The sequence below is a fragment of the Wolffia australiana genome, chromosome 9 (assembly GCF_029677425.1).
Source record: "Wolffia australiana isolate 7733 chromosome 9, ASM2967742v1".
In the NCBI taxonomy this organism is placed as follows: Eukaryota; Viridiplantae; Streptophyta; class Magnoliopsida; order Alismatales; family Araceae; genus Wolffia; species Wolffia australiana.
This window is the reverse complement of record NC_135843.1, coordinates 5,598,538-5,621,689: the sequence shown is the minus strand read 5'-3', so window position 1 is coordinate 5,621,689 and position 23,152 is coordinate 5,598,538. Positions and strand designations below refer to the sequence as shown.

The window sequence follows — 23,152 nt, the reverse complement described above, 5'->3', positions numbered from 1 at the left end:
AACGGTATACCTTGGTGTTCAGATTGGACAGGTCTGAGGCTTTCTAGCATCTTCCTCATCTGCTCTTGAGCATCCAGCATTTGCTTGTTTGAAACTCCATCATCACTTGCATCGCATCTCCATTTGATTTTGCTTTTCGATCATATCTGAAATGACGGAGTTAATGTGGAGAAATCAGGTTGAGAAACCTGATACTGTTGTGGAGGCCTGTGCTGGAATTGTTGTCTCTGCTGGAACGGGGTTGAGCTGGGCTGGTTGAAAGCCTTCACCTCTTCTTCCATGGCTTGGCAAGCTCCATCTTCATGTTCCCTGCTAAAACAGAGAGAGCAGATCTTAGCTTTAATGATGGGAGAGTTACCTAGGAAGACATTCTTCAAGGTAGAGGTGAGCTCCTCCAATTTCTGGTTGGTCTCCCTTAGGCCCGCTTAGCTCTCCTCCTTGGCGTTGACCTGCAGAACTCCTGCTCTCTTGGGCTGCACATTCCTCCCATTCTGATTGGCTCCAATCTCCTGCAAATCAGTTTCTGCAACTCTCTCCAAAATATCAAAGACTTCATCCTCATATGCAGTATAAAACGTTTTGTTTTCATAAAATCAGAGAGACTCATAAAATATCTGAGCTAGTTGACATTGTTCAATTCCATGGTGAGGGCACTTCCTCAACAGATCATTGAACCTCTCCCATGATTCACTAAACGCCTCACCATCATGAGGATGGAAGTTGTGAATTTCTTCTATAAAAGTTAGTTTTGGAGAGAGGGTAAAATTTCTGCATAAATTTTCCTGCATCTCTTCCCATGAATTAAAAGTGATTCCTAAATTGTACCAGGAAAATGCTTTATCTTTTAAGGTTAGAGGAAAATATTTCATTTTAAAATTTCTGTAGATATCCCTGAAGCGTTTTGAGATGAACACCTAATGTGAAAATCATCAAGGAATTCTAATGGGTTTTGAGCAGGCAGTCCATTAAATTCAGGTAAGGAATGAATTAATGCATTGTCATATCGAAGGAAATGCCGTCACCGATGTTCAGATTTACATCGGTTTGACGCAGCTTCTCGGTGTGGACCTATCCAGCATAGTCCTCCTCCTCTCATTCTGCTAGTGCATCTCTTCAGCCATATTTCTCTGCTGAATTTCTGGTTCTGTCACTATAGAATCTAATGTCTTTTCTGCAGACTTTTCACCAGCTCTACCATAAATCTACAGCAAACGGTTAGAATAACAATGAGCTGAGGATTGTCAAGTCCTAAAATCAACAAAATGACTGTAGATTTAGAGAAATGACAGTAGATTCACAAAAATGACTGTAGATTCACCAAAATGACTGTAGGTTTAGAGAGATGAAGATTCAGAGAAAATAGAATTTTCTACTGTAATACCGTGTCTCCAGAACGCAGCGCCAGTTGATAAGCTCAATTTTATTGTGTTTTTTTACTGGGTATTTATCAGTAACATGTGTGAGGATTAAGCTTATTCAACGAATTTATAAACCTCACAAGTTAGGGCGAGTGAGGGTCGCATCCAGGAGCAAAAGAAAACAGCAGGAAATTCCTTTTCAGTACGTTAAGTGCAAACTTAATCCGCCTACAGAGAATTTCTTCAGACAGATCCTTTGCCCTTTGGGACAAAGGATCGAACACCTTGGCGCGGGGATAACCGGAATGCCTGCACGCAACCGCGCGCTGCGCGCGCCTGGGCAAGGCGCGCGCGCCGCGCTGCGCGGTTGGCGCGCGGCGCAGGTGTGCAGCAGCGTGCGCTGCCGCGGCTGCGGGGTGCGTTGCGCGTGCGCCTGCACGCGCTGGGCGCTGCGTGGGCGCGCGCGTGCAGCGCGCGGCCGCTGCCCGCGCGCGCGCTGCTGCGCCCGCGCCGCGCGCGGCGCAGCCGGGCCGCAGCGCGCGCGGCGCGCCGCGCGCAGCGTTGCGGCGCCTGCTGCGCGTGCGCGCGCGGCGCGCCAGCGCGCGGCGCGGCGCGACAGTGTGACGCGCGGCACGACGCTGCTCAGCGCCGCGCGGGTGGCGGCGCCGCAGGCACGGCCGGCGTGGCGCCGCGCGCGCGCGCCGCGCGCCGCGCCGGCCTGCGCGCGCGCCGTGCGCAGCGCGCGCGTGCGCGCGCGAGCAGTGCTGCGCAGCTGCCGCGCGCTAGGCGCAGTCTGCCGCGCGCGGTCGCTGCAGGCGGCCATGCGCGCAGCTGCACTGCAGCGCGCGCGCATGCAGCCAGCGCGCTGGCTGCGCGCTGGCTGCGCGGCGCTGCTGCACGCCGGTTGCGCTGGTCGCGCGCGCGTCAGCGCATATAGTCGGCTGCTGCGCAGAGTCGGCCGGCGCGCGCGGTGGCGCGTGTGTCGCTAGGTACATCAGGTGCAGCGGCTTGCTGCACACGCGCGGTGGAGATGCGGAGGAGTTCTGTTCTTTTGGAAGATTTGGGGAAGACGATTTGAACAACAAAGGAACAAAGTTTAAACTGAAATCAAATCTAAACGAAACAATCCTCAGTTGGGAAACATTGGAAGATCTTGTGACTCTTCCAACCCAACCAAAATTGTCTGAGAAGAGAGGGATTACAGGGCTGAAGCTTGCGATTTCCTCACGTCGGGTGTCACGTCCTTGCGGCGAGGCGTGGTTCTTCAATCCAAGCTATCTTCCTGTTCTTCCTCTCCAACTCCAAAAGCTCATCAGCTCCTGGAGGGTGCAGAAATCCTCTTCTCCAAGCCCTAGTTTCCTTAGAGAAAATTCTGAACACCTAAACTCCTCTCTCAAGAGAGTATTTATAGGTTTTCTCTTAAGTCATGCCCAGGGGCATTTTCGTAATTTTTGCCACTTCGAATTTTTGCCCACTTCTGTTGATCCTCCTCTCTTCCTTGATCTTCTTAACCTGTTTCTGAATGTTCACTAGCCATAAAACGTTAAATATATTCCACTTGATTCAAAGAATCAAGTGGGGTTAGTGATTTCATAAAACAATACATATGCATGAACTTAGCATGAATTCACTAGATAATTGTAATGAATTTAAACTTGAGAACTTGATTATTTGATGACATATTTTAGAGTCATCAGGCGGGCGGCCCAACGGCAACGGCGGCGACTTCTCTTCTCCCTCCTTTCCCTCTTCCTCTCCTTCTTCCTCTTCCTGTCTCCTTCTTCTTCTCCTCTTCTTCCTTCTCTCTGTTCTTCTCAAACAAGGAAGGAGGCCTGCCTTCTGTTCGATGAAGTGTCCCAATGAAAAAAAACAGGTCTAAGCATTAGGGCGCCCACCCTTTCCCTTATAAGGGGGGAAGGATGGGCCCTAATGGGCCAAACGGGGTCCTTTTGGGGAGCCATTATAAATGGGCTCCCCCATTACAAAACAAAATAAAGAAAACACATAACAAGGGAAATTAAGGGGGGAGGAAAAGAGAGGAAAAGGGTGATGGGCAAGGGGAGAGGGTCAAGGACGGCCCCTCCCCCTTGTCGACAAAACACAGATGGGCGAACGCGACAAGACACGACGAAAACAAGACGTACGAGAACGGGACAAGAGCAAAAACATGAAAGAAAGATAGACAAAAAGTAGGAAAGATAACCGGAGCAAGATCACCCGGTCTTCAATGTTGCGGGCGCGTGGCGCGGATGACGTCAAAGACGATCTTCGATGGCATGCGCCATCAATCCTCCCAGGGTCGGAAGAACTCGGCTCCGTCGAGTTGGGGTAGTTGGCGGCTAGGCATGGACGACGTATGACGATTTCGTCATCCGTCGTTTGTGTTTCGTCATCCGTTTACGTTTAAGTAGATTGACGGATGACTGAACGGAGTAATATCTGTCATTCATCATTCGTTATCTGTCATCCGTGATGGACGACGGATGACAAACTTACTGAACGAGTGACGGAAAGTCATCGATAAAATTGACAGAAATTTCTTTAATTCTTTCCTTCTTTTACTCTTCTGCTTCTTCTTTTCTTTAAATTGCTTATTCAAACCATCTCTTATTCCTCAAATTTCTTATCCAAACGTCTTCTACTTCTTTGTTATCTTCTTCAAATCTCTTCTATATGTTCAAATCTCATTTATTTCTTGCAATTTCTTATTCAAGTTGTCAATTTTTTCTTCTTATGCGGATTGTATCCCAAAATAGACCTTTCCATGGCCCAAAATAACACATTGTATACAATCATATATGTTTATAGCCACAGTTGGGATTAAAAGACCCAGCTCTTGACTTCTAACTGATTGATGCAACAACCTAATATTCATAAAATGTATAAAAAACAACATATATTATACGAAACCACAACTTTAATTGTGCAAACACCACTTTGGGGACAAGCAAAGTTAAGAGAAAAACAGAGATTTCCAAGGTCCAGTCTGTCTTAATTTCTGAAGATATAAGAGAGGAGGGATAGAGCATCTCCTTGTGAGCAGTGGCTTCGAGGACCCTCTTACTTGGAGTTTTCTCAGCATTGCCAAGCCATCTTCATGGAAGGAGAGGAGCCACTTTGGCAAAGGTGAAGGGCCTGAAACCCAAGTTGCATTGTGACAATTAGAGAGAGCTGCAGATGAGATAGTGAGAAAGAGGGAGAGCGAGATGCAGAGGGTGAGGAGACATAGAGAGAGGGATGGAGGTGCGACAGAGGGAGAGAGAGTGAAAGAGAGAGAGAGAACATGAGAGAGAGGAAGAGATGAGAGACCTTTCTCTCAGGAGATATGAGACCGATTGAGAGATGTATGAGAGAGTAAGAGGGATGAATGAGAGTCAGAGGGAGAGATGGATGGATGGTGGAGGTAATAAACGTAAGAGAGCGAAAGAGAGGGATGTGAGATGGAGTTACGAGAGGGATGTAAGAGAGACGGAGAAAGAGATGGAGGGCGGAGGTAAGCATGTAAACGTAAGAGAGGCAGATATGAGAGGGAGATATATACGGTCGTGGAAGCATGCAAATGTAAATGACTAGGTAGATAAATGGATAGAAGGTAAGTAGGTCCGATTTATGGATGGATGTATAAATGAATATATAGAGAGGATGAAGATTTGAGATACAAAAATTTTGTCACTATAGAGGGATAGATGGATGACGAGTGAACTGTAATAGATAGCAATTCAGAGAGAGCAATAGAAAGGGGGTCGTGCTCATACCGTGCCGGAAATAAGTGTCCGTAGAGCAAAACTTATATGACTTCTTGACGATGCTCAGGAATCAGGCCTCCGTCAAGGAAATATGCTGCAGTAACAGTCTCAAGAAACGTTAGATATAATAAAAATGTCAGAAAAATAATTAAGAAAATTAAGAAATTAAATACCTCGGCCGTGTCTTCGGATGGAGGCACGTCGATGACATCGCCAGATTGAGTTGTAGGGCGCATCCAATAGTATAATGCACACAGCATCTCAATACTCTCGACATCCAAGTTCGATCGTTCTGGCGAGACAATATTACTTCCGACTGAAAAGAGTCGTTCTGCCGGTGTACTTGTTGCTGGCACAGAGAGGTACTCCATGGCTAACCTTGCGAGGTGTGGATAAGCACGGGCACCGGTGACCATCCACCATTTGAGAGGGCTTTCACCGTCTTGAGTAAGGGGCTCGTTGAGGTAGGCATCCAACTCCTGCTCGGGTCTTGCTTTGGCTTGGATTGAATGTTAGCTTTGGCCTCTTTTATTGTCTTCGCAATTGCAGGAGTAAGCTGCTGATGGCCTATATCATCATCCACCTCAATCCGATCGGGACGCTCATCAATACTTAGTGAATTTTGTAGCCAAGATTGCAGATATGCAATAGAGTCTTCAAGAGTTCGAGGATCTAGGAGAGCCATTTTTGTTGCCGGGTCAAGCAGAGCTGCTGCTGCGATGCATTCATTGTGGCGTATGATACTCTCATATTTGGAAAATTTATTCTTCATGGCCACACAAGCATCCCTGATATGTTCCCTCTGTGAGTTTGGTAGCATGTTCATCACTGCAAATATATCATCCCTGTCAAATCGGTCTAGGACATCGTTGAGGTGATTTACTACAGTCTTGATCACGATGAGCACCATCATTGCAGTAACAACCTTGGAACTACTTATGAAGTTCATTACTTTGAGAAAGACTTCTAAAATTTTGCTAAAATCTTCCAACATCAGCCACTCGTCTGCCTCTAAGCTATAATTCTTCGTGCTTGTCGATATTAGCAGACGCGCCATGTGATCTAGAACCTCTCGCTTATCTATGGCACCTCGCAGCATAGTGTAGGTCGACTTCCACCTTGTGGGGCAGTCCAGCGGCACTTTATTGTTGTTTGGCATATTGATATTCTGGCATATCTGCACGTAGTTTGCCCTCCTTTGGGAGGAGCGAGAAATAGCCTTCACTAATTCACGAATCCAGGCCACTGCCTCCCCTAGGGAGGTGCTGGTGCGTCCATACGATGTGTTGATGGGATCTCCGACTTCGTCAAACACAGACATCTCTGTTTCCTTTGGTGTCGCACATAGTGTTTTTAACCTCGCCTGCACGATCAGGTTCAAGACGTGTGCAACACATGGCACATGTCGGTCACTACTAAAATCAGGATTCATGGCACGCAAGCTTATCGTCAGAAAGTGCATCATAGTACTGTTATTCTCAGCGTTGTCGGTGGTGACTGTAGAAATCTGCATGTTATTCAAAATTGAGGTGCAAATTCTAAAATAATTATGGCCAATAACAAGTTGCTTTTGGAATATTTATCATACCTTCGATTGAAGGTTGAAATCTTTGAGGACCACAACGATGAGTCTGCTCATCGTCTCCCCGTTGTGCTTGTCTTTGATATGACGTAGTCCAAGCACCTGCTCTTCAACCTTCCATTTTGTATCAACCCAATGTCCGGTTACGCCTAACATTGAATGGCCGTTTGGAGTAGTCCAGGCGTTTACCGTGAGGGCCACACGACGGATGTCATTAAACCTATTCGCTATGGCTGTTTTTAGTTGGGTGTAGACTGTCCTACCAGTCTCCTTAATAACCCATCGTCCATACATTTTTACGTCGGACTGAGCTCTAAATCTCCATGCCCATTGGAATTGCTTGGTATTGGCAAAGGACCAAGGCAATGCACTACGGGGAATTAGCCGGAGAATTTCTTGCCTCTCTGCCTACGGAGTTACTCCAGTGAAGTACTGTTTCGTGGATGACAAATTCGAAAACGGTGTGGTGAGGGTGTACCTTTCAGTTCATCGTGTACCTTTCGATGAACCGTTAACAAATTTCACCAAAAAACATTTGTGCTCCCATCTTTAGGCCATTGTAAATAGCGTTTAATTGCAGGGTTGATAGCATGACAAAGTTCACATATGTACTTTGAGTCCCTTGCTGCCATGAAGTACTCAAATATTTTTTTTCTAGGTGGCTTCCTCGTACTCAAACATTGACGTTCATTCCTAACTTCATCCTCAGCCCCAACAGCGGACACAACGGCATTTCTCTCATGTGGCACATTGTCCGCACTGGACTCCATACTACACATAAATTTTGGAGGATAAAAAAATGTCCAAATAGATCTAAAATTTAGAAGAGGAGAGGAGAAAGTAAGAAGACAGGAAAGGAAGAAAATGTGAGAATAAAAGAGAAGAAGAAAAGAGAATAAGAAAAATAGGAAGAAGAAAGAGGAAGACGAGAAGACAATAGTAAAGAAACATTGAGCGGAGAGGAGAGGCAGGAAGAAGATGAGAAGAGGAGAGGAGAAAGTAAGAAGACAAGGGAGGAAGAAAATGTGGGAATAAAAGAGAAGAAGAAAAGAGAATAAGAAAAAATATGAAGAAGAAACAGGGAGACGAGAAGAGAATAGGAAAGAAACATTGAGCGGAGAGGAGAGGCGGGAAGAAGATGAGAAGAGGAGAGGAGAAAGTAAGAAGACAAGGGAGGAAGAAAATGTGGGAATAAAAGAGAAGAAGAAAAGAGAATAAGAAAAATATGAAGAAGGAACAGGGAGACGAGAAGAGAATAGGACAGAAACATTGAGTGGAGAGGAGAGGAAGGAAGAAGATGAGAAAATGAGAGGAGAAAGTAAGAAGACAGGAGAGGAAGAAAATGTGAGATAAAAGAGAAGAAGAAAAGAGAATAAGAAAAATAGGAGGAAGAAAGATGAAGACGAGAAGAGAATAGGAAAGAAACATTGAATGGAGAGGAGAGGCAGGAAGAAGATGAGAAGAGGAGAGGAGAAAGTAAGAAGACAAGAGAGGAAGAAAATGTGAGAATAAAAACTAAACTTTGAAGCTCAGCAAGTCCACATAATTCTAGCTCTATCAGGCTCGTACTTCTTCAAATTGCAGATAAATGTTACGTATGGATAGAAGAGGAAAAATTGCACAAACTTCAGTCATGATGGAGATTCCAACATTTCACTTACAGATAAATGAAACCACACGATTTATCATTTTGACATTGCATCAAGAGCTATTGATAACACCCTAATTTTGGTCTTTATTACATGTTATTAGCATGATTTATGCATTTAAAAGGCTTAAATTTGGGTTTTTATCATATATTTACAGGAAAATAATGCTTCCAAGTAATTTCTGATTTTTCCCTAATTTTCTGTTAATTATATGAATTTTTAAGGATTTATTGAAGCTCAAAATAATTATTTTTGGATGAAAATGGCACATTAAAAAGTTTATTTTGACATTTATCAACATGGGAATTAATCAGGGAATTTTCTAGAATTTTCTAGAATTTTTTACGAATTTTTACGAATTTTCTGGGATTTATTTCAAGAAGAAATGCATTTATTCTATGAAAAAGGGCATATTTATAAGAGAAAAAATGTATTTATGCAATTTCTAGACTTTTCGGGGCCTTTTTGCAACGTTTCGTTGCAAAAAGACCCTGAAAACAGCTCTCGCTCGCCACGGCAGGCGTAAAGATCCTATTTAAAATCATTCAGGGTTTTATTGCAATTTTTAATATATACTTTTAATGTTTTAGGAGAAATTGGAGGAGAGAGAGTGCGCCAGGGGCATATACGCAATTACTTTTGGGCGGCTGCCAAAAGCAATTCCAAGCTTTTTAAAGACTTTTCTGCAAAAAGGAGGATTCAAAATGCGCCAGCCAATGAGAGAGCGACACGTCATTGCGTGTTTAAAAACGAAACTAATAAATAAATCAATTTTAAATCCAATGGATTAAATTGGTTTAAAATTGATTTATTAATAACTTTTGATCCTGAAGTCCGATTGAGATGATTTTTTTATGGATTTGTTCGTCTTGATCCCCTCTTTCTATCTGTACGGTTAGATCATTCAGATCTAGCCTACATTGATAGATAAATATTAAGTACTAAACGGGGGTAAAATGGTGATTTTTACCCTATAACCTAAGTATAAAAGCTAAATTTCGAGAGGGGGAGCTCATTCTGGTGGGTGCTTCATCACAGCTGCAAGACAGAGAGGAGTCCCATCCTGGATCAACAGTTTTGGCATTTTTTTTATTTCATTGTATTCAAACTTTTGTGCATTTTGAATGAAATAGGTTAAGTTGTTTGTTTCTTCATCTCCATTCTAGTCTGAACTTCTAAATCGCTTGGCTTGAGCGGCATGTACAAGCCCTGATTAGGATTGAGAGGAGAAATTGAGGAATTTTACCTGGGCATTCAATTGCATTACAAAGAAAATTATAAAAAATTTAGTTTTAATTTTTAGAAGTCTCAATTTACCCCATTTTAGTTCTGAATTATCAATCTGAAAAATCAACCCAACTCATTTTAAGAACCCTCTTTCAACCTCTCTAAATGATTTCTTGGATCCTTTAATTAGGATCAAAGAAGGAAATTTAGAGCTCTTAATTCTTCTAATCTTCCCATCTCTCCTACCCCCCTCTCTAAATTCTCACCTAATTAGGGTGACTTGATCCTCATTGAAGATCAAATTCACTCTAATTAGGATCTAAAACACCAAAAATTAAATCAAATTGAAATACCTACTTGCCTCCCTTGGATGACACTCATACTTATCACTATACATATTAAGTGAGTTTTATAAATTTTATTGCATAAGCCAAAAAATTCCCAACGACAAGGGCTAAAAATTTGCGTAATTTTCACCCCTATTTTCGGCTTATCAGCTATCATTGACAGCAAGTATCGAGCTAAAGGTTGCAATGGTGCATATATCGAATTAAAAGATGAAAAAATGAATAAAGAAACGAATGACGAAATTGAGATTCAATGACTGGGAAGAAAACGATTATACACTTTGGACACAATGCCGACGGATGATACCTGGGAAGAATATGCACCACGAAAGCTGCAACCTGATTTAGGGGGGGGAGTTATAGATGCCACGATCAGATAGATGCTTCGAGAGTGAGAGAAAGGACAAACGGAGAGAGGGAGTGGGGCGAGATACGAAGAGGGGAAGAGGGGATCCCAAAGGGGGAAAGCGCCGAAAGGAGGGTTTTTGGGGGAGACTGAAGACTGAACAGTCTTTTGGGGGGGGGGGTTCCACTTTCCTTCACAATCACATCCGTTCCGTTCCATTTTCATCGATAGACAAATGGCGAGACGAAGTGATGACGGAAACCCCTAGATGATGAAACGGAAACGAATGACGAAAATGATGGAATTTTTTTATGAAAAATGGATATCGGAATGGAATTTCGTTCCGATGCCTATTGGCAGCGGCGTCCGGCAAGGGCCTGGTCGTCGCTGGCATGCGTCGTGCTCCATGGCGAACGGGGCTTCCGCATCTGCACATGAAGTCCTTTGGGGTACCCGGCTCCCTGCATCGTTAGTTACCCCAAGCAGTATACGATCGCCCGACTCGTGCCAATAGGGCGTGTTCGCCGGGGAAGTGGTCGAGGCAAACTCGCTCACAACAATGGGGTTTAGAAAGGCCAGGGTAGGGGGGAAAGAGGGGACTCGGTACGAGATCGGGCCCGCCACGTTAGTGCAAGTCCCCCACGAATGAGGGACTTCGGCGACGTAGGCGTATCCGCCCACTCGTCAGAGGGCCGAGAATGGGTCAGCGCTATGAACATGTAGCGTTGGGGCCGGCCCGAGAGAATAGCTCTCCGGAAAAAATCTCATCGACACTCGGTTTCCCACGTCGGTCACTCGGAATCGGCTCTGCGAGTCGGCAGCCTGCTTGTACTGTGCATGCCTAAATGATGACCTATCATGATAATCATGATGCAACGACAAAACATACTGGGCGAGTGCATAATGAGGGACTACTACGGGTGCTAAGGGTGGAGGTCGTGATGGGACTTGGCCGTTGGCGATCTTGGGTGGGCTCTACCTGGAGGCATAGGCCTCCGGGGAGACAGGCGCGTGCTTGGTGCGCGGGGTAGGGCGACGACGATGGGCCGTTCCCTTGAGGATGGTGTGGTGGGCGCGCTACGCGTTCGTTGCTCGTCATCCGGGCAGGGGAAGAGTGCGGGGTCTGCACCGGGTCGAGGAACATCCTGGACGAATCCGATGGGGACGCTACGCATCGGCTTCGGGCAAGTGGCACGGGTGGCTGGTCTGGCGGCACGGCTGGTTGGACGATTGGCGCGGGTGGCCCGTGTGGCTGGCGAACAGCTCCGGCGGCGCTGTGCATGGAGTGGGTCTCCTAGCGAGTGGCGCGGGCTGTCCGGCGGGCGGCGCGATCGATCGGACTCGAGAACGTGTCTTCATCTTTTCATCCCAGCTCTCGACTGGGCGCGGGGTAGCGGACAGTCGTTAGCCCGACCACCTTGGTCGGGGCACTCTTCATTGCTGCCTTCGTGGTGTAAGGGTACAACTTGACCTGTCGTCCATTGTGCAGAAGCGAACACGCGTTCGATCTGCCAGCTATGGTGACATCGAGATCATAGATCCAGGGACGACCCAAGATGATACTTCCTACTTTCATAGGAAGGACGTCGCACAGGACGGTCTCATCATACGTCCCCATTTTTAACGGGACGTGGCATTGTCGCTTCACCGATAGAGATGAAGCGTCGATCCACGACACGTCAAAGGGTGAGGATGAGGCATGGTCGCCAACCCTAGTCAGGTGACCAAAGTGTTCGAGATGTCGTTGATGCAACTACCACTATCCACCGTCAACTTGCACACTTTGTTGTTGATGCGGACAAACGCGCAAAAGACCGAGATTCGTAGCATCAAATCAGCCATCGGGGCTGTCCTCTGCGGGACAGGTGCAGGGTTAACCTGCGATACATCATCAGGTGGGGTGGGCATCCCACTAATGCTCGGACGGTCGGCGATGATGCTAGCAATGCGCCGAGCGCTGGGGCGTGGAGCGGTTGCTGGGGTCGTGCTGGCGCCCACTATCTGGATGTACCCAACCTGAGGGTCGGGTGGGTTGTACCCGTTCACGAGCTCTTTGCCTGCGCGGTAATCATCGTCAGGTAACGAATCCAGATCTCCAGCCGGTTCCTGTTAGGTCTCTTCGGTATTGATCAAAAGAGCCGAAGACGGACACTGGCTAGCTCGGTGCCCTTTCCCTTAGCACTTGAAGCACGTAAGTGGTGCTTGACTGATGGTAATACTACGGGCCGGAGTATCTGTCGTGACAGCCCGAGCGGATGGGGTAGACCCGCGGAGGTGACGGGGGTGGTTCCTTGCCCTCTGGTAGTCTAAGAGGCCCGAACGGTAGCCGGCGGGGCAGAGCGAACGGGTGTCGCTCGGGGCGCGGTGTGAGTGGCGTGCGTGGGCGCCTCGTCGCCTGTATGCTCCATGTGCTCCACTAAGTGGTAGGCTTCGTCGACCTCTGCGGGGTTGCACTTGAGAACCTAGCTGCGTAGGGTCGGTCGAAGCCCGTGGGCAAAGAGACCGATGATGATTCGCTGGTCCTCCACGAATCGACATCGCATCCGGCATTCCTCGAACGCCTTGATGTAATCCGTCACCGAGAGTCGACCTTGCCTAAGGTTGAGCCACGTGAGGAATACCGACATTTGGTATTGTAGCGGCACGTACTTACTTCTCAACTTCTGCGCGATGTCTGCCCAGGACGTGATGGGCCGTCCTCGTCGCTCGGCTGCAACTTTCTCGTTCTCCTAGAAGATCTTGGCCTGTCCGCCAAGTCTCGTCTCCACATATTCGACACACAAGTCGTCGTCCATGCGGTACCACCGGAAATAGAAATTCATGCTCAACACCCAGTCGATGAATTCTTTGGGTTTTCGCGACCCCTCGAAGACGGTGACGTCGGCACGCACACTCCTCTGGATCCTAGCACAGTGCTCCTCTCGTCAGCGTTCGTCGTCATCCGGATGCCGTTGGGGCTCCGGGTGATCCTCGTGATGCGGGTCGGTGCGTCGTCGAGGCGGGGTCGGGTTGCGGTCGTGGTCATCCCAGTGTTGGGGACGACCGTCGCGAGATGCGCGGATGTCGGGCATCGTGTGTGGTGGGTACAGGGGAACCTCGTCAGGTTCCCCGTACCGGCGGGGGTAAGGTGGCCAGACGTGGTCGTCACGGTGAGCCAGTGGATCGGCGTTGTGTCTACGATCGTGTGGCCGGACGTAGTCGTCACGGTGGGCCGGTAATTCAGCATCGTAATCACGATCATAGCGCGGGACATACTCGTCCCGATGGGCCAGTCGTTCGGCCTCGTATCCTCGACCATGGCGTCGGACGTGTTCGTCTCGACAAGCCGGTGGGTCGGCTGCATAACCATGGTCGTCGTGGCGGACGTAGTTATCTCGGCGGGCCGGTATGTCAGCGTCGTAACCTTGATCATGGCGCCAGGCACGCTCGCCTTGGCGGGCTGGTCGGTCAGCGTGGTAACCATGATCGTCGTGTCGGACGTCGTCATCTCGGCGGGCCGGTATGTTGGCCTCGGGTCTTCGGTCATATGGCCGGACGTACTCGTCTCAGCGGACCGGTAAATCAGACTCGTACCCACAATCAGAGTCGTCACGTGGGTATCGTCTATCCCAGGCACGGACGCCCGATGTGTCGCGTGCGGGGTCTCGGGCAGGGCGCCCATCTCGAAGCTCCTCATCTGGCCTCCAGTCGTGCTCCTCATACTCTCGTCATCGTATGGACTCCTCGGATGATCTAGGTGTCGCGCGATCCAGGACGGGTCGCGGGCTCGCTCTGGAGCCACGAGCACCGGTGCGGCGTCGAGTACGGGAGATAGTGGGCGCGTGAGCAACCGCTCAACACACTCGATGCAATCGGCCATAGTGCGGAGATACGCCCCTTGCTCCTCGCAAGGGTCCTCTCGGGGTCGATGTTGTCGGCACGGTCATCCACGTGCACGTCCTGCTCCTCGGCCGCGTGCGACGGCGGCCCTGGGTGAAGCCTCATCGACGGGAGCTTTCCCGTGTGGGTGATGACTCGTCGTCACCCTATCCTTCTTTTCACTAGGTGACGAGACACCTAGTGATCTCGCGGAGGTCTGAGGGGAACGTCGGTGTCCACGGCGTGCGCCGGTGTGCTCACGTGGACCAGACAGTCAGGGGGCACTCGCCTCGGTGAGTGCGGTCCGGGCCGACTCTGTAGGTGGCTGTGATTGGCCACCCACGGGTGTCGCGGGACAATGTTCTGAGAGGGCAGTACGGTGGCCTCTCTCGTCGGGTGACGATGTGGTGCGCCGTGGGGAGGTCGAACCTCCGGGGTGCGCCCTCCTGCTCGATCGCGTCTCGATGGCCATGTCCCTAGGGTAACCTATATGGGTTTTTGAAACGATGGATGCGATGCAGAAATGATGATGATGCGGAGTCAGAGATGTGCCGTGAGTGACCACAACCTGGCTCTGATACCAATATGATGCAGGATGGCGTCAGGGACGTCGTTCGGTCATCACCGAGTATGATGGTTCGGTGGTGATATATGATAAAGTATCGGATAACGGCAGTGTCGTCGTTCGATGGTACCCTAACGTGTATGTAACTACGTGAAGATGAATGCCCTACGTGTCGTACGTGCAGGCTCTGACTCGAGGGAGGCGCCGAGCTCCAAGCTTGGACAGGAGTCACCGGGTGACGGTGACGGGGGGCCTCTCGAACCTTGTTAGAGTGACGAGGACGTCTACGGCCGAACGGAATCTAAGTCTTCTTCTTGCATAGAAGAACACAACTCTTGCAAAAACCGGGATTTTAGTAGTAGGTGGCACCCCCTTTTAGTTTTTGATAAACTCAATTTTTGGGGTGTTTTTTACTGGTTGTTTAGCAGTTAATACGTGTGAGGATTGAGCTTATACAACGAAATTTATAACCTCACAGCTTAGGGTGAGTGAGGGTCGATCCACAGGGAGACGGCAAAAAACAGCAGAAGAATTCTTTCTATCAAATCAGTTCTTTTGGATCTCAATACTCAAGTATAAACTCTGGTAAACGATCTTCGGTACAAACAACAGAGCTTTCTTTAAAAGTCTCGGTGCAGCAAATCTTGATGAGGCTTTCCATCGAGGATTTGCCTTTGCCCTTTGGGCAATTTCACAAACACCAGTGGGTGTTTGTGCCTGTATGGCCTGCGTGGCGAGCCTGCTCAGCTGCGCTGCATGGCGAAGCCTGCTCATGGCGCTGCTCTTGCGCCGCTGGCGAGCGCTCAAGCGGCGCTGCCACGCGTCGCGGCGTTGTTCCCGCGGCAGGTTGTTGGCAACCTAGGCTTGCCAGGTTGCTAGCAGTTTGGAAGTTCTGCAGGGATGGATTTCACGATCTGATGCGAGAACAATGGAATTTTTGCTAGAACGGAATGGGAAACGATTCAATCAACTATGAAATTCGAAATCAAGCGTAACCAAAGGAACAACAGAAATTGGAAATGCTGAAGACACAGCTTGTGATCTTCAACCCAACTCTGATTGTCTTAGAAGGGAGAAGAAGATTGTACTGAAACTGAAACGCTCACGCCTCCTCGTGTCACTCCTTCCGGGCAAGGCGACGATCGTCGTGCTCAGCTACTCCTCGCCTTGCTTCTCTCCCAGCTCCAATGCTCATCAGCCTTGGAGGGTCTGCAGAAATCCTTTCTCTCCAAGCCCTAGCTTCCTTGAGAGAAATTCTGGACAACCTAAAATCAACTCTCAAGAGGGTATTTATAGGTTTCTCTTAAGTCATGCCCAGGGGCATTTTCGTAATTTTTGCATCTTTGAATTTTCGCCCGCTCCTCTTGATCCTCGTCTCTTTCCTTGATCTTCTTAACCTGTCTCTGAATGTTTACTAACCATAAAATGTTAAATATATTCCACTTGATTCAAAGGATCAACTGGGGTTAGTAATTTCATAAAATGATGCATATGCATGATATTAGCATGAATTAACATTATAATTTTGATGAATGAAAGCTAAAAAGTTTAATTATTTGATGACATATTTGAGAGTCATCAAACACCCCCAACTTAGATCATTACTAGTCCCTTAGTAATGAAATGCAGGTGAGAATAAAAGATGATCTCAAGTTGACTTTCGACTTCCGATAGCTTTGATTCATGCTCTTTTCAAGGAGTATTTTTAGCAATTGAACTTGACCAGCACAGGAGAAATTTAGGATCTATCTCAGCCTTCTACCTCAACTAAGTGCACTTGATCTACGGCGTACATATAGTAAGTACATAGTATATGCAGTAAGATCGAGTTAACACCCCAAGCGCACTACTGAACGAGGCGTAGAGAGTGGTGCTAAGGCTAGCTCAATACTATGGCTATAGTAGCATCGGCTCAAACACATGGGAGACAGCTTTTCCACCTTTATTTTCTTTGGCATTTGCTGCTTGTTGGTCATTTTTGATGACAATCAACTTTAGTACTATGATGCAAGCTTTTGCTCGTTTATGCGCACTGCAGCTTTCACTTTATAGTTTGGTGGCGCTTATCCACTACCCATGTGCCGTCCTTAGTAGACTGGCAGCTTATTCCCCCGACGAAGTTTTGTATCCTTCTTGGTTCAGGGAGCTTCACTCACGTCATAATAATATTGCCGATGAGCTAACACTAACCCTACTCTCCACTAAAGCTAAAACTTTTCGTGCATGTAAGTGCTAACTCAACCCGAGGTGGATGGTGAGGTGAGATACGTATAATGGTCAGATATATGGCTGTAATAGTATGGATCATAGTGCACCTAGCTAGGCTTACTTCACCTAGGATTTCCTAGCTGGCCACTCTTGCTCTTCTACCCTTTTGAAAAGAATCGAATTATCATGCATATCATTGGACAAGTATCTCCTAGGATCATCAAATATCCATGGTTTGTGAATGCAAAGCGAAAAATTTTAATGGATGATGCATGCAACTGTACTCCTCCCCAATAAAAGGCATGTTCCTACATGACAAATCATAATTAAGAGAAAGGAGAAAGAGAGATCAAACCATGGAAGGAAAGGCTGCGATCAGCATTCGTGTTGTCCAGTGACGGTGTACCTAGCTTGGATAGGAGTTGCTGCACTGCGAAGACAGAAACAAAAGCGAAGAAAACAAAAACAAAACACGGCAAAATAACAAAACAGAGAAAATAGAAAATGGAAGCAAAACTAATCAGATCATGCGCTCGTCGTGGCTTTTCTAAAATAATATTCATGGGGCTATTAAGATCCTCTTCTTCTAAGCAGGGTTTGAGCCGTTGCCCATTCACAGTGAATTGTCTTTGAGATGTAGGATCAAAAATGGTAACCGCTCCATTCTCAAAAACCTGCTGAATAAGGAAGGGACCATCCCATCGCGTTTTCAATTTTCCTGGAAAGAGTTTTAATCTAGAGTTGTAAAGCCATACTTTTTGATTCTTTACAAAAATTCTTCTCCTCAAGCTCTTATCATGAAACAGCTTCATCTTGGCTTTATAAATCTTCGAATTCTCATAAGCCTCATTTCTTAACTCTTCCAACTCATTCAATTGAAGAAGTCTATGCTTGCCGACTCTATCCAAATCTAGGTTGAGTTTCCTAATAGCCCAAAGGGTGTGTTCTAACTCAAGTGGTAGGTGACAAGCCTTCCCAAAGATAAGTCGAAAGGGAGACATGCCGAGAGGAGTTTTGTAAGCGGTCCTATAGGCCCATAATGCCTCATCTAGCTTCCTAGACCAATCTTTCCCATCCGGACGCACTAGTTTCCTCAAAATTTTCTTAACCTCCCAATTGCACAATTCCACTTGGCCATTGGCTTGAGGGTGATAAGGAGTAGTGACTCGATGATGGAAACCAAACTTCTTGAGGAGGTTCCTAAAGTTGTAGTTTGTAAAGTGGGAACCTCCATCACTAATGATAGCTCGTGGGCATCCATATCTATAAAAGATGTTTTTCTCAATAAAATTAGTCACTACCTTACTGTCATTGATTTTGGAGGGAATGGCTTCTACCCATTTGGAGACATAATCGACAGCCATCAAAATATATTCATAACCATTAGAACTAGGGAAGGGTCCCATAAAATCGATTCCCCATAAATCAAATATTTCTACTTCTAGTATGGGTTGTAGGGGCATTCTATCTTTCCTATTTATTTTGATGGATGCTTGGCATGCTAAACAAGTATTATAAAATTTATGGGCGTCATGAAATAATGTAGGCCAAAAGAACCCTGATTCAACAACTTTATGAGATGTTACCTTGGCCGAGTAGTGTCCCCCTCCAGGTTTGGAATGACAGAATTCCAAAATGCTTCTTTGCTCGCTCTCGGGGACACATCGCCTCAAAATTTGATCTTGGCCTTGATGGAATAGCTCCGGATCTTCCCAAAAGTAAAATCGTGCATCCTTAAGCAGCTTCTTCCTCTCATGAGACGTCCATCCTGTGGGAATTTTTCCTGAAACCAAAAAATTGACAATGTGCGCGTACCAAGGAACCAATGTTCCTTGTGCAGTTAGGACAAATTCATCAGGAAATGCATCATTAATTTGTTCAGTTGGGGCGCCTATGATTCGGGAGAGGTGGTCGGCTACTACATTTTCACACCCTTTCTTATCTTTAATCTCTAAATCAAATTCCTGTAATAAAAGTACCCATCTAATCAACCTCGGTTTAGCCTCCTTCTTCGTTAACAAGTATCTAATAGCTGCATGATCCGAAAAAACAGTTATTTTACTACCTAGTAAATAAGACCTAAACTTTTCTAAAGCAAAAATAATTGCCAGCAGCTCTTTTTCGGTAGTAGTGTAATTCAGCTGCGCATCCACTAAAGTTCTGCTGGCGTAGTAAATGACCACGGGTTTCTTGTCAATTCGCTGACCTAACACTGCACCTACTACAAAATCAGAAGCATCACACATTAGTTCAAAAGGAAGGGTCCAATCGGGCCCTTGCAAGATAGGTGCGTTAACTAAAGCTTCTTTCAATTTATCAAATGCGTTCTTAGCCTCTAATGTTAGTTCAAAATCATTATTTTTAGACGATAAAAGATTTGTAAGAGGTTTAGAAATTTTAGCAAAATCAAGGATAAAACGTCTATAGAAACCCGCGTGGCGAGAAACCCTAAGGGTTTTTAGGTTGGTTGGAGGTGGAAGGCCCTGGATGATCTCGATTTTGGCCTTGTCCACTTCCAATCCACGGTTGCTGACCGTGTGTCCCAGCACTACTCCCTCCTGCACCATGAAATGGGATTTTTCCCAGCTTAGGACAAGGTTGGACTCAATGCACCTCTTCAATACTTTGGTGAGGCTTAGTAAGCAGTTTTCAAAGGTAGATCCAAAAACTGAAAAATCATCCATAAAGATTTCTAGACATTCTCCTACTAAATCAGAAAAGAGGGCATTCATACATCGCTGAAATGTGGCGGGGGCATTGCATACCCGAAAGGCATACGCCTAAAGGCATATGTCCCTACGGGACTCGTAAATGTTGTCTTCTCTTGATCATCAGGATGGATGTTTACTTGGTTGTATCCTGAATAACCATCAAGAAAACAAAAATATTGCTGCCCTGACAGTTTTTCTAGTATTTGATCTATGAAGGGCAGTGGGTAGTGATCTTTCTTTGTCGCCTTGTTTAATTTCCTATAATCAATGCACACCCTCCATCCAGTGGTCAATCTCTTCTGCGCCTCTTCCCCTTTTTCATTCACTTCTACTGTAATTCCAGATTTCTTTGGTACCATGTGTACGGGACTCACCCATCTACTGTCGGATATGGCATAAATAATTCCTGCATTCAACCACTTTATAATTTCTTTCTCAAGAACTTCTCTCATGTAAGGGTTGAGTCTCCTTTGATGCTCTCTACAAGGTCTTGCTTCCTCTTCTAAAAATATCCAGTGTTCACAAATCAAAGATGGAACTCCCCTAATATCATCAAATGTCCAACCTATAGCATTTTTATGCTCCCTAAGTACATCGAGCAAGTCACTTTCTTGTTCAGGAGTGAGTGATGAGGAAATGATTACAGTAAGATTTCCTTCTCATCTAGATATGCATATTTGAGGGATGAGGGTAAGGGTTTCAATTCTGGTCCTACCTCTACCGAAGGGGCGTCTATGACTTCTTCCTCTAGCTCTCTGCCCTCTACTTGTGACAAGTATTCCTTAATCACATCCTCTCCGTCACCCTCTGCACACAATTTTAACTCCTCATTGCTTCCTAAGGGACACTTCATCATTTTTGATATATCAAGTTGAACTCTCTCCTTTCCAATTTTAAACTCCACCGTCCCCTTTTCCCAATCCATTATCATTTTTGCCGTAACTAGAAATGGTCTTCCTAAGATAATAGGAGCTAAGCTAATGTTTCCCGATATCTTCACATCAGTCACTATAAAATCTACAGGTATTTCACAATTCTCTACAGTGATCATGACGTCGGTTAACCTTCCTTCGGGTTGCCTCACGGTTCCATCGGCTAGGAGTAAATCCATGTGTATTTCCTCCAATTCTCCAAACCCACACTCCTCATATAATGCCGTTCGGATGATGCTTATGCTTGCTCCCATATCTAATAAAACTTTAGAAAATGTGTTTCCTCCAATTTCACATGTGATGAAAGGGGCTCCGGGGTCTCTCATTTTGATAGGGATGGCATTAAGGATGCTAGAGGCGTTCTCAGATAATTTAACTACTTCCCTAGGCTTCCTAATGGTGCAAGAGTCCTTAAGGTACTTCTTTAGGGAGGGTGCGCACCTAAGCATATCTTCTATAGTTACAGTCATGGTGGCTTTTTTAAAATTCTCCAGCAATCGGTTTTCATAATCAAGGATCGGTTTTTTTCTATTTAAAGTGGAAGGGTAAGGAACATGTTGCCCACTCGTAGAAGGTAGAGGTTCCTCCACGTAGGGAGAATCCTCTCCTTCTTCCTCTCGTGGTTCATTCCCCTTCTTAGAATTCTCTCTAGAGTTCTGATAGGGATCCTGAAGTTCTTTTCCATTTCTCAATTTTGAGATTGCTCGAACTTCAGGATCGTCTCCATTTGTCTCATCAGGAATGGAGTGCTGCACATGATGCAAGTTGCATGGATTTATTAATGGTTTCGTGGGAAATTTATAAGATGTGCAAGGTAGGTCTAGAGATATACCTTGATGTTCGGATTGTGCAAGCCTGAAGCTTTCTAGCATCTTCCTCATCTGCTCTTGAGACTCCAGCATTTGCTTTGTTTGAAATTCCATCATCATTTGCATCTTCATCTCCATCTCCGCCCGCAACTTTTGGTTTTGCTTCTCTATCATATCTGAAATGACGGGGGTAAGTGAAGAAAAATCAGGTTGGTTCTGAGATGGAACCTGGTACTGCTGTGGAGGCCTGTGCTGGAATGGTTGTCTCTGCTGGAACGGAGGTTGAGCTGCCGGCTTGTTCCCTTGGTGGAAGGTCTCTCCGTTTTGGAAATTTGGCCTCTTTTGACCTGCCCACAGTTGTTGCGGCTGGTTGAAGGCCTTCACCTCTTCTTCCATGGCTTGGCAGGCTCCATCTTCATGTTCCCTGCTGAAGCAGAGAGAGCAGATCTTAGCTTCAATGATAGGAGAGTTACCTAAAAAGACATTCTTCAAGGTGGAGGTGAGCTCCTCCAATTTCTGGTTAGTCTCCCTTAGGCCCGCTTGTAGCTCTCCCTCCTTGGCGTTAACCTGCAGAACTCCTCCTCTTTTTGGCTGCAGGTTTCTCCCATTCTGATTGGCCCCAATCTCCTGCAAGTCAGTTTCTGCAACTCTCTCCAAAATATCGAAAACTTCATCCTCCTATGCGGTATAAAACGTTCCACCCGTAGCGAGATTTACTTTGTTTTTCATAAAATCAGAGAGAGATTCATAAAATATTTGGGCTAGTTGACATTGCTCAATGCCATGGTGAGGACATTTCCTCAACAAATCATTGAATCTCTCCCATGACTCACTAAAGGCTTCTCCGTCATGAGGATGGAAATTGTGAATTTCTCTTCTATAAAAAATCGTTTTGGAGAGAGGGTAAAATTTCTGCAGAAATTTTCCTTGCATCTCTTCCCAAGAATTAAAAGTGATTCCTAGATTACGATACCATGCAAACGCTTTATCTTTAAGAGTTAGAGGAAAATATTTCATTTTTAACATCTCTGTAGATATTCCCAGAACATTTTGAGAAGAGCATCTAATATGAAAATCATCAAGGAATTCTAAGGGATTCTGTGCAGGTAATCCGTTAAATTCAGGTAGAGAATTGATCAATGCATTATCGTATCGAAACAAGATACCTTCACTGATGTTCAGATTTACATCGGTTTGTCGTAAGCTTCCGGACGGTGTAGACCTATCCAACATAGTACTTCTCCTTTCATTCTGCTGATGTATCTCTTCAGCCATATTCCTCTGCTGAATTTCTGGTTCTGTGACTGTAGAATCCGGGGTGGCGTCTCTACTAATTTTTTCTGCAGACTTCTCACCAGTTCCTGAGCGTGTAACTACCATAGATTTTCAGCACAAATGTTAGCAGAACAATGAGCTGAGGATTTTTAAGTCCTGCAGCTCAAGGAGAATCAAGAAAAGATTACTGAACAATTAAAAAAAATTCCTACTGTAATATCGTGCTCCCCGGCAACGGCGCCAGTTGATAAACTCAATTTTTTAGGTGTTTTTTACTGGTTGTTTAGCAGTTAATACGTGTGAGGATTGAGCTTATACAACGAAATTTATAACCTCACAGCTTAGGGTGAGTGAGGGTCGATCCACAGGGAGACGGCAAAAAACAGCAGAAGAATTCTTTCTATCAAATCAGTTCTTTTGGATCTCAATACTCAAGTATAAACTCTGGTAAACGATCTTCGGTACAAACAACAGAGCTTTCTTTAAAAGTCTCGGTGCAGCAAATCTTCAGTAAGGCTTTCCTTACTGAGGATTTGCCT

The 23,152-nt window shown here is 46.0% G+C and overlaps 2 non-coding genes and 1 pseudogene across 2 annotated transcripts; 2 read left to right on the top strand and 1 right to left on the bottom strand.

The window, feature by feature from the left end:
* The first annotated feature begins 636 nt into the window (after positions 1-636).
* LOC144708099 (small nucleolar RNA R71) lies at positions 637-743 on the top strand. The gene has a single exon (XR_013582647.1). It is a non-coding gene; the product is annotated as a small nucleolar RNA R71 (small nucleolar RNA).
* A 16,549-nt stretch (positions 744-17,292) lies between these two features.
* On the bottom strand, positions 17,293-22,328 carry LOC144707371 (uncharacterized; annotated as a pseudogene).
* Positions 22,117-22,219, top strand: LOC144708113 (small nucleolar RNA R71). The gene has a single exon (XR_013582656.1). It is a non-coding gene; the product is annotated as a small nucleolar RNA R71 (small nucleolar RNA).
* Positions 22,329-23,152: the final 824 nt, after the last annotated feature.